Source organism: Rhipicephalus microplus, chromosome 6, assembly GCF_043290135.1.
Source record: "Rhipicephalus microplus isolate Deutch F79 chromosome 6, USDA_Rmic, whole genome shotgun sequence".
Lineage (NCBI taxonomy): Eukaryota > Metazoa > Arthropoda > Arachnida > Ixodida > Ixodidae > Rhipicephalus > Rhipicephalus microplus.
The window spans coordinates 139,837,838-139,850,011 of NC_134705.1; positions in this window are offsets into that span (position 1 = coordinate 139,837,838).

Sequence of the window (12,174 nt, forward strand, 5' to 3'; positions counted from 1 at the left end):
AAAATAGCGAGCTTGGAAGGAACATCGTCTGTGTTCGTCTCTTGCTTGTCTCTTATTCTTTTGTGTGTGTGGTTCATTTTGTTGGCGTTTTAACAAATATCTTGGATTCGGGCTTCTGTGTATTATCATGTTCGTTCCTTTTTTAGACCAATATTATTTGTTCGCTTCATGAAATCTGTTTTTACAGAGGCGTAATTAAAATTATAACTGAATGCAGTTTACTGACGAAAAAGCAGAGTCATTTGCTTCTAAAAAAAAGAAGCCAATTGCTCCAGAAATTTCACTGAAAGCAGCATATCGACCTCGCATTTTTTTCTTTTCGTTTTATCCACTAAATTGCCCAAGTAAATCATTTGCTCTAGGAAAAGACATCGCCCATACTTTCGCAGGTTCAATATCGGGGCATCTCGAGCCTCAAGGCATTCCTCCAAGAGCTGGGACTCCCGTGGCCGCACCAATCCCCCGCAACACGACCGCAGCTTCTCGACGTCATCGTGCGGGCGTCGTTGCAGTTCGGCATTCCCCTCTTCTGGGCCTTCTACATCGGCCGCCACCCGCTGCGACCACTGCAGAACACCATATACATGACGCTCGATCACAATTTCATTGAATGGGCTCGGGTACTGCACGCGCTCATCGCCCGGGGCAGGGAGAGCGAGTACCTGAGACGCGGAGCCGAGATCATCGGGGGAGAGGGCCAATCGTTTCCTTCATGATACAACACGTGATACAAGCGCACGGTGGCCTCTACGGCCTCACGACGCGTCTCTGTGGTTCGCGCGTCACGCCGCAGTTCTACAACCTGACCGACTCCAACCTCCGGAGGGCGCTCAACGGATACCTCCCGGACGACTCGCAGTTTTGGCCCGAGGACGAAATAGTCAACCTTCAGCCCGACTTCTTCTTGAACCTAGACTCCTCGTACCTAAGTCTAAACTCGAACCAGGAAAGTTTCAAGCTGTTCCTGGGTGCGTACGCCGTCTGGTTTCTGTCGCCAATCGCTTCCGGCTACCTGAGGTCAAGCCTCCTGGCCAACTTCGGGCAAGAGAACGATGAAGCCAGCTACCATTCCATCAAGTGCTTCGAAACTCTCGAGGCGATCATGCCACTCGTCAGGTTCCATCTCCACCTGGAGGCAGACGAAAACGTCGAGCGCATGAGAGGCGTCGCCCGGCTATCTGTCGATGCCTTCGGCACGTGTCTCGGAAGCTACGGAGAGTCTTTGCGGAATCACGCGTCCGCGGTATTAGCGCAACTTGCCCTCAATGCGTTCAACATGACGACCACCTGGCGACAGCTGAACAGAGCGTACGCCTACCTTCCTAGCGACCGCAACGTGTCCTCCTTTTTCGAGCTGTACCGCAGAGCCGCTCTGGCCACCGCGTCCTTCTTCGCGCTTTCCCTGCGCCGACCGAACCACAGCATCTTCCACGTACCGGGGATCAGCCAAGTCCTGCAGTATCGTCTCTTGGTGAGCCGCGAATAGTCGGTCAAATACTTTCTCACGGTCGCGCCGCTCTACGGCACCTGGAAACCGACGACAGTTATTGCGGCGCTTTTCGGAACGATGGTGTCTGTGCAGCTCGCCAGCTACATGCGGTTTGTCATACTCTACAACCACCGTTTCCAGGTGAGTGCTATTTCGGACAGTCAGCACACTGTTGAACATTTGTCAAAGTAAAGGAAAACTTGTTCGTTACCATCTTGTGTTTGGTGTGGCTTTAGGTCGCTCGTCGTCGTGTTAACTAGGTTATCGTAGAGGTGGTCATGAAAATATTCTGAATGTTCTTTTATTTTTACGCACCTATAATAAATTGTTCGCTAGATGCTTAACCAGTTATCATAGCCGAAATGCCACATGAAGATATCAAAGTTATCACACGAACAGCCAGAATTGTCCGCATTGTGCTGTTGCAATCGGTGCTGCCCAACTTTCTTGTCGCATTATAGGATACCATCGACAGCTTGCGACATGAAGACTGCATGCAGTCAGTTTAGAACTGTTTCAAGCACCGGCGTAGCTTAGTGGCAGAGTACTGGGCTGCCACGCGAAAGTCCCGCGTTCGATTTTCATTCGGTGTTCCTGATCTATTTCATTTTTTTTGTTATTTCGCCCGATATGGGTGAGCGACACCGGCGGTGACCGTGGCGGCGGACAACTACGGCGCCAGAATCGGCCCTTGTTGTGACCTCATGACGATGTTCCCTGTTTAAAATCTCGTTGAATTCTAGAGGCTGTCTGCATTAAAACAATACAGTAAAATGAAGTATTACAGTGTCCCAAAGTTCCAAAGTTGTTTTTTTTTCTCACACAGCCTTACTCAAGGGGGGAGCTCGGGCAAGAAGCGAGGAGGTTGCTAGATGACGTGGGTCGTCTCGTGCTGATCGCTCGAAACGTTTTGCCGAACGCCAGCGACCATGAAATCAGCGAGGTGTACGACTGGAGCTTCGCTGCGCACATTGCCAGCTACATGCTCCGAAGGCCCGAGTGGCTGCAAACATCGACGAGTGGACGACTGGACACTTCCTTGGAAAAGGACCGCCTTTTTTCTACCTGGTGTGCTACGCACAGTGCGGCACCAAGAACCGCGAGCGTCTGCGAAAAGTGAGTATGCGTCCCACCGGTAGGGAAGAGCGATTGCGCTTACGGCTGGTTTTTTGCACCACCTTCCCTTTATTCAACCCGCATTTCTCGTTTGACGATGCAGTTCTGCTTTATAAACGAAAAAAAAAAGATGCAGAACTCGCAGTTACACGAAAGGTGGTAAACACATCCATAATGGATATACGACAGAGACAAGGATGAAGGAAGGCACGGAACAAGTGTAAAAGTTACACGAGAGCCAATGGCAGGTAAACGAAAGGTCGTAATTGTATCCATAAAGGAAGAAAAAGAAAGGTGAGAGCAATAAGTCACACGAGTGAAGCCCACCGTTTTGGCCCGACACGTGATCAAATCTGAGAGCGTTCGGTAGGTTTTAGTACTCTAGGTGGTGTTCCATTTTCCAGTATGCGCCAAACCATACAGTTTCCTAAAATAAACTAGAGGGCACTCTAGCACTGCGATCGTTCAGCGACCATGGGAATGATGGGTAGTAGACACATTCGCCTAATCTTCGTACTTGCGCACTGCGAATCGTACTTGCGGCTTCGTTTATTGCTGCGTTTCGGTTTTGTTTTGAGAGAAAGATTCAACCCTTTTGAGCTTCATGACGCGATTTCGAAAGGTAAGTCTAAAAAATTAAGATGGTGAGGCGCAATCGCTGAACATTCGCTATTATTCGTTTCGTGAGAAAACAACTTCAAGCCACATGAACACACATGGAGCCAGAAGCAGGCCACAAGTTAGAATATTAGACAAATGTGTGTACTACCCATCATTCGGGTAGGGGGGGGGGAGGCAGAGTTAGAGTGAGGTCCGTGGCTGATTAGAATGCTTACACCATGTGTAAGATACCCGAAGCTATAGGGAACTAGAAGAAATGTAGTCATTCTTTTATATCACTATAGCGAAAGCTTGCGAACACCTCTCTTCACAGCGCGACCACTTCCTGTACAGGCAGCATCAAAGTGTTTTAAAACTTCCGGGCCCAACTGTTTGTTTGTGTGTGTGTGCGTGTGTGTGTGTGTGTGTGTGTGTGTTCGTGCGTGTGTGCGTGCGTGCGTGTGTGCGCGTGCGTGTGTGTGTGTGTTTTAAAAAAGGCTCTGAAATGCCGCTCTTCCAGCTTTCGCCGTGACTGTGCTGCGCCTTCCGCGCAGGCCTTGCGGTTTTTTCTGTGTGCAGATCAAGAAAGCAACCGCGCGAATCTCGTCGTGTTCGTGTATCAGGCCGTGGTGCACGAACCTTGCGCGCATTATGAGGTCTCGTGGAAATCGCATTTTGAGGAGTGCATGATAGGTAGCGTTCAAGTGAGCCAAAAGTTTTACTGTAGTTGACAAAGGCTTTTACCGTCTATGCTACTGACTAGACAACCATGAAAGCAGCAGTGCGTGGTGTTGAAAAAAAAAAACTCTTCTTGCCGTTCCCTGGCGATACCCGAGCTCAGTACGTGTTCCGCGATGTAGACAGCCGCGATTAGTGATGATGGAGACATGCATAGCGAGTCTAAAGCCATGGGACCCATAGAGCAGATCTGCTGTGCAGAGTTTGTACAGGGTCGGCTTTTTAGGCCACCCTTATTTCACGCTTGTACATATATAGATTGAATGTCTTTCACAACCACCACCATCACATGGTAGATTGAAGGTAATCGAATAAGTGGGCTCAAAACAATAGAAAATAAGGTGGAGAGAGGAAGCAAGCATCGCGAACAGCCACTACACCACTTCTCCAAGCCGAGCATGTGCGGAAGCCAAGCAGCACCCTCCGACGGAGATGACTTCCACTGTGAAGCTAAAAGTATACGCGATGTCCTCGATTGAGCAAAGACGGCTATGGGGAGTCCTAAGAAAGTGCGTTCTGCCTAGGAGAAACTCGCGCATATCGAAGCGAGACGCGTTGGTCGACGGGAGTACGAGCGGTGAAGGGCCAGTGCTTCGCTGTGCCAAGCTTTGTGTGGCAGTGCAAACTTCCCGAGAATTTCGAACATGAAAGTGTTTCATGCGGTTGCCCACCATGGCTCCACTGACGTATTTTCGTCACGGATATGACGTAAAATATATACTAACAGACTGCAAAGAAGAAAAAGTTCTGTCGCCAGGCGTCGAACCTATGCCCTCTCGCTCCTCAGCGCGCAGCACGGAACGCCCATTGATGAACGCCCACTAGACCACAGATTGATCATCCCGCTTGCTTCCAGATTTGTTGACATAGTTTAGTGACTGCTTTCTTCATTTTGACACAGGTATCTTAACGTTTTCAACGAACTTTTTCGGTTCACTAGCCGGACCTGAAGGTAGCAGCTGTAACGCCCGTCGTAATCCATGCTCTGTGAACGATGCTTCTGGTCAGGATTTCACATCCAACCTACGCGCCTCCTCAAAATCGTTTTCTTTTCTTCTCTAAAAATATCTTATAGGTATTCCTCCCATATTTGCTTCGTGTTTCCTCCGTTCTGAGATGCTTTGTTTACGGGTCGGCGACTGCGGCTTAGTCTACTTTACTGTATACTGTACTGAGACTTAGACGCGCGTTGAAGAATTCCAGGTGGTCGGGGATAATGCGGTTCTCAACACAGTGTCATGGTCTATGATGACACGTTTGTTTTGGCACGCGGAGTTAGCTATTCCTTTCCGGGTTACTAATTACTCGCGCAATTGCCAAAGCTTGCTTGTTCGATTGACCATCACGTGATCTTGTACATAGGCGTGGTGAACCTCAGGCGCCGACGCCCATGCATGTGATGTTACCCGTTAGACAACAGTGGAAATACAACTGCGAAACGAGCACACCTTGGGAAAAAGTGTTATATGCGAAGCTATATAATGATATCACCATGGGCGCCACCAGGATGGTGCGATAGGGGCACTGGCCCCTTTCAGGCCAAACCTTCATTTGCCTCACAAAAGCCTCCTATTTTTCTTGTAGACGCTTCTAGTAACGTACGGCATGGAGATCTTAATACTATACCGTGCCTTTTATATGTGCTATGTACAGGTGGGATCAAAAGTGTGCAGACCCGGGGTCGCGTGGCAAATGCATCGACGCGCCAGCTAGCGACGAGACACGACGAGACACCTGCTGCAGGGCACATGCGCATCCCGTCTTATCACTTGGCTTCTCATGTCACTCTGTTGGATGCAGTTAAGGTGCTCTTAGCCAAAACGACAACTTGGAGTCGCTTTCATTGCTCCATTGAATCTCTGCAGTTCTTTTACATAGCGGCTGCAACGGGGCCGGTTCAAGTGCCGGCTCGTGTAGTTATTGACACCGGTTGATTAGTATAAGTAAACACAGCGAGCATCGCACAACCTGACAAAGCCAAACGCACAAAATTAAATTTTCCCAGGCCAACTTGCTTTTGTCGGTCTAATACAAGTTGCACTTAAACGAGCCTAGTAAAGTCAAAGTAGCCGAAATAATCAAACATGAACAATTACACTGCATTGAACACCTTTACTCTCAAAAGCGTCCTATGCAGCTACAGATGTTTACATCACCAATCTGGCCACCGGGTTGCCCACCAATCTGGCAACCCGGAACGTCATTGACAACGCCCCGCACGGAAACAGCAGGATTCAAAAGGCCCTCAGCGCCGGTCCACTACGGGCACGGCACCACAGCCACAATGCACGGCTTACGTCCCCTGTTATTGCAGGTTAGTTACTTGAGAAGTGCTGCAACTGTGACTTGTCGAGATTACTGCATGATTTCGGTGTCGTGCCCATCAGAGTGGTTTGATCCGCTGAAGCGAACAGTGTCATTCTGGCGTGATATGTGCTCTTGCTTGTTTGGCCTTCTACTGATGCTCTCGGGTTATGTCGAGTCAAACCCCGGGCCGATGAGCAAATCCGAGGCAGAGGCTTTTTCTGCAGCTCTCCAGACTATCCACAAGCTTGAGGAGAGAAACGAAACACTCACCGCAGAACTTAAATGCATCAAAGAGAGACAGGAAGTTTATGTTAACGAAATCTCTGCGCTGAAAGCTAAATTTGTAACACTAGAATCAAACTATGCCTCCCTCAGTACAGCTGATACTGATACAGCCGAAAAAGCAATTCTTGAACTTTCCAATCAAGTTACGACAATCGCGTCTCGTTGCAATGACGCAGAAAATAGACAGCGAAGGTCAAACTTGCTGTTTTTTGGACTCGATGATGGTCCCGAGGAAGATTGGGCCAAATCAGAAGAAAAAATAATTAATTTGTGCTCGAACAAATTAGAGTTAAGAAAAACCAGCTCGCATTTTGAACGCGTACATAGATTAGGGAAGTACACACAAGGTAAAAATAGACCCATAATAACAAAATTTGCATTTTTCAAGGACAAACAGGAAGTACTGTCATCAGCGCGAAAACTTAAAGGAACGGGATTGTCTATCAGTGAAGATTTCTCTTTTACAACCAGGCAATTAAGGAAAAAAATTGTACGACTTTGCCAAAGCTCAGAACACCAGATTCTACTTAGCCGTCGACGCCCCGCCGCGGTGGTCTAGTGGCTAAGGTACTCGGCTGCTGACCCGCAGGGCGCGGGTTCGAATCCCGGCTGCGGCGGCTGCATTTCCGATGGAGGCGGAAATGTTGTAGGCCCGTGTGCTCAGATTTGGGTGCACGTTAAAGAACCCCAGGTGGTCAAAATTTCCGGAGCCCTCCACTACGGCGTCTCTCATAATCAAATCGTGGTTTTGGGACGTTAAACCCCACAAATCAATCAATTACTTAGCCGTCGACACTTTACACATGGACAAAAAAACGTATGTGGTTGATAGTATTACGAACAAAGTGGTACTGTCGACAAGATAGCTCTTATATCCTCCGCCTCTTACAAAGCGCTATATCAAAAACCGCAGCTACGCGTGCGCGGAAGAGTGTCTCCAAGATAATCCCCTTACTAACAAAACTTCATTATCTTTTACGTTTACAAACATACGTAGCTTACTGTCTAAAAAAGAAGAAATAGGTTCACTGCTAGACGACAACGAATCTGACGTCCTCGTGCTTACTGAGACGTGGTTGCAACCTGATATTAACGATGACGAGATTTTACTAAATTTTAACACCTTTAATATCTATCGTAAAGACCGCGCTGATAAAAGAGGTGGTGGTGTTTTTTTGGGCATCAGAAAAACAATTTGTTCTTACGTTGTCGACACAAAATCGGCCCTTGAGATAATTTGGGTTGCTTGCAAAACAAGCCCTACTAACGTCGTACTGATAGGAAACTGTTACCGCCCTCCTGATTCCAATAGTTGTTTCATTGCTGAATTGAGGGAAAGTATTACTGATGCCATTAACTTGTGCCATACTAAAACTGTCTTTCTTTTTGGAGACTTCAACCTTCCCCAGATTGATTGGAACCTTCCATTCTCCCCTTGTAACATATCATCCCAGTTTATCAGTCTAACGCTTGACTTTAATCTTGTACAGGTGGTCAATAAACCCACCCGTGGAAATAATATTTTAGATTTAATACTGACCTCAGCCCCTGATACAGTCATGGAAGTCCTCTACCGAGAAGGTCTTAGCGATCACAAACTTCTTGAAGTAACCCTTGATCTTCCTGTAACGTTTTCCGGCAAAACTACTAAAAAAAATTCGCGACTATAATAAAGCTAACTATGCCGAAATCAACAATGAACTTGAAATATTCTTTAACCAGGTATTCTTGACCTCGTTTAGCAATCGCTCGGTCCACGACAACTGGGTACTTTTCCGTGACAAAATGACCGTCTTGATTAATAAATACATTCCTTTGATTTCGATATCTAATGACAAGTGTAATGCCTGGTTCGCTAAGTCACTCAACCAACTAAGAAATAAAAAGAAACGTCTCTACCGAAATGCTAAACGCCTGCGCACAGCCAGTGCGTGGGATAAGTATAAGCAGTGTTTAAACACCTACTGCGCAGCTATACGTTCTGCTAAACTTAAATATTTTGCAACAGACCTGGGCTCCCTCCTAAAAACTAACCCAAAAAAATTCTGGCGTGAAATATCTCGCAATCGAGATGCTAACCACATTACCTTACATGATGAGAATCACGAACCTCTTTCTAACAGCCAGTGTTGTTCTGCTTTTAACACTTTTTTTGCCTCAATGTTTACTCGGGAAGACCAATCCACATTACCTAACGTGCCCGATTATGATTACCAGTACATGAAACCTATCGAAATTACAGCTAAAGGTATAGAATGTCTGATAACTAAGCTGAAGCTGTCTAGCTCCGCTGGGGCTGATAATATTAACTCAAAAGTACTAAAAAACACAATTTCCATTACCAGTAACATTCTGTGCTATATTTTTCAACAATCTTCAGAGTCTGGGCAGATACCTGACGACTGGAAAGTTGCAAAAGTTACCCCATTGTTCAAGTCTGGAGACCAACACCTACCCCAAAATTACCGTCCAATCTCACTTACATCCATTTGCTGCAAGCTATTAGAACACATTATCGCTTCGCACATTTACAACCATCTTGAGTCTAACCAGTTCTTTTTCCGCAACCAACATGGGTTTAGGAAAGGTTGGTCATGCGAGACACAACTGCTAGAATTCACGACTGACCTTCACTCGAACATGAATAATAACCTCCAAATAGACTGCATTTTTCTTGACTTTTCGAAAGCGTTTGACCGTGTGCCCCACTGCCGCCTAATCTCAAAGCTATCTGCTCTTCAATTAGACTCACTAACCTTATCATGGCTTCGAAATTTTCTTTCTCTCCGGAAACAGTTCACTGTCATCAATAACGATTCGTCGTCAATATGCGATGTAACTTCCGGGGTGCCACAGGGAAGCGTGCTCGCCCCACTGCTATTTCTTATATTTATAAACGACTTGCCTGATGGCGTCACATCATTCATACGAATATTTGCCGATGACTGCATAATCTACCACCCTATCAAAAATGTTAACGATCATTACGCACTACAGAAAAACCTTGATGTAATTATGAAATGGTGTGAGACGTGGCAAATGGTTCTAAACGCATCAAAATGCAAAACCATCTCGTTTAGCCGTAAGCATGACCCCTCCATTTTTTCATACCGTATAAATAATGACCCGCTCTCGCATGTTTCCACATACAAATATTTGGGCCTACACTTCACACAAAATCTTTCATGGTCCTCTCACATCACTAACATCTGCGCAAATGCCTCGAGATCACTGGGATACCTACGCCGTAACTTACATTCCTCCCCCGCTAACGTCCGAAAACTAGCTTACGAAACTTTTGTTCGACCTCAACTTGAATTTGCCTCACCAATCTGGTCCCCCCACCAAAATTACTTAACCAACATGATCGAGGCAGTTCAAAATAGGGCAGTCCGATTCATTTCTCGTAATTATAATTTCTGCTGCAGCGTAACACAACTTAAAATGGATTATTCACTTCAATTATTATCCACTCGCCGCAACATTTCTCTTTTATGCCTCTTTCATAAATACGTCAATAGCCCTAAAATGACCAGACTTCCAATAGAACGACCCTCCTATTGATCAACTAGACTACACAACCGGCTTAGTTTCTCGCGCATGTACGGCAAAACGAACTCTTTCAACGCATCCGCTTTGCCTCGTGCCATCACATTGTGGAATGATCTTCCCGATAACTTGGTATCTGACACTAAACCTGTTTCTTTCCGCAACAAATTGGTCTTACATTTTGGTTGATAATTTCATGTTCACAGCTTCGTTCTTGTATGTATATGACATTCATAATGCTGTGCAAAAAGTTTCTTTCTAATGCGTTTATTGCCCCCTTATTTTTTGTGCTTTATTTTTGTTTGCTTAGGACGAACTGTTCACACTTCCTGCAAGCGCTTTCATGATTTTCCCAGTGTATTATACCACAATCTGTGCCAATTTAACTTACACGTATTGTACACTTCCTAACTGCTGCGTGCCACGAACTGCATCTTTCTAGTTTTTTGGTAACGATGTATGATGTCAATTTATACTTACTTATTTCTTGTTTATTTGTTACTCATGTCTCGAGCTTACGTTTTGGCACCTTTCGCCCTTTTACTTGTTGTACATGTCTTTGTTAGCCCCCCTTACTCAATGCCCTAACCAAGGGCCTGTAAGGTACCTGTAAATAAAAATAAATTAGGCGGATAAGGCGTTATTTGCATAATTTTGCGACATCAACCTCGAGTTCTTCGGGTGGGCTTCAATGTAATGCATATTTTTCAGTAATACTTATAAATAGTGCTAAGGCTAATTCGATTTATATTTAGGTCAATGATACTCCGCTTAGTCAGGAGTAATAAGCATCTTGCTGAGCTTGGATTCACTGAGCTCATGAGAATTTGACTTCAATTACGTTAATTATTTGTGTTTTATTAAGATGTTGCTTCATTAAAACTTATTATATTCCAATTGGTTTGATGATGCTGTGACCAACCAAGCTCAATCAGATTTTTTTTATAACTGGTGTTTGCCTATTTAGTTTAGTTATGCAAATTTAGCCTAATTAGGCCACGCGGAATTCTAGTATAGAGGGTACTTTAGTTGGATTGCAGAGTAATATTCAGTCATAAATGTTTTTATATAAGTGGCACTAATTAGACATAAATTGTCTTACTTAGCACAGAGTCAGTAAATAGTAATTAGTATTTTCCAGACCTTGACTACTGTGGGCTCGTGGGGAAGTCGACATAGGTTAATTGGGCGTGATAAGGTTTGCCTTGTATCGGCTAATTTTGCACATCAAGGTTACGAACGAGCATGCACCACCGCGATGGTCTATAGTGGCTAAAATACTCGGCTGCTTACCCGCAGGTCACGGGATCGAATCCCGGCTGCGGCGGCTGCATTTACGATAAAGGCGGAACCATTGCAGGCCCGTGTGCTCTGATTTGGGTGCACGTTAAAGAACCCCAGGTGGTCGAAATTTCCGGAGCCGTCCACTACGGCGTCTCTCATAATCATATGATGGTTTTGAAACGCTAATCCCCACATATCAGGTTAAAAATGAGCATCATCAACTTTGCCTAATTAGTTTTGGCTATACGTATTTCAACTCATCTGGGCTGATGTAAGCCTAACTTCGCTTAACATGGAAACGCCAAGCTGGACTGAACTTAAATAATCCAGACGTAAGTATATTTAGTCAAGTCATAAAGTGCTCGACTACATTTGATTAAATTCAGCTACATTAACTTTGACTTAACTAAGCTCATTAGGTGCGACTTGGATTAAACCTACAAAGGCAAACTGGCCCGAGAAAATTTAATTTTGTGCGTTTGGCTTCGTCAGGTTGTACGATGCCTGCTATGCTTACTTGTCCTAATCAACCGGTGTCAATAACAACACGAGCCGGCGCTTGAACTAGACCCGTCGCAGCCGCTACGTAAAAGAACGGCACAGATTCGATGGAGCAAAGAAATTTAGCGACACCCAGTTGTCGTTTTGTCTGCGAGTGCCGTAACCGCATCCAACAGAGTGACATGAGAAGCCAAGTGATAAGACGGGGCGCGCATGCGCCCTTGCAACAGGTGTCTCGTCGTGTCTCGTTGCTAGATGGCGCGTCGATGCATTCTGCCACGCCATCCCGTGGTCTGCACACTTTT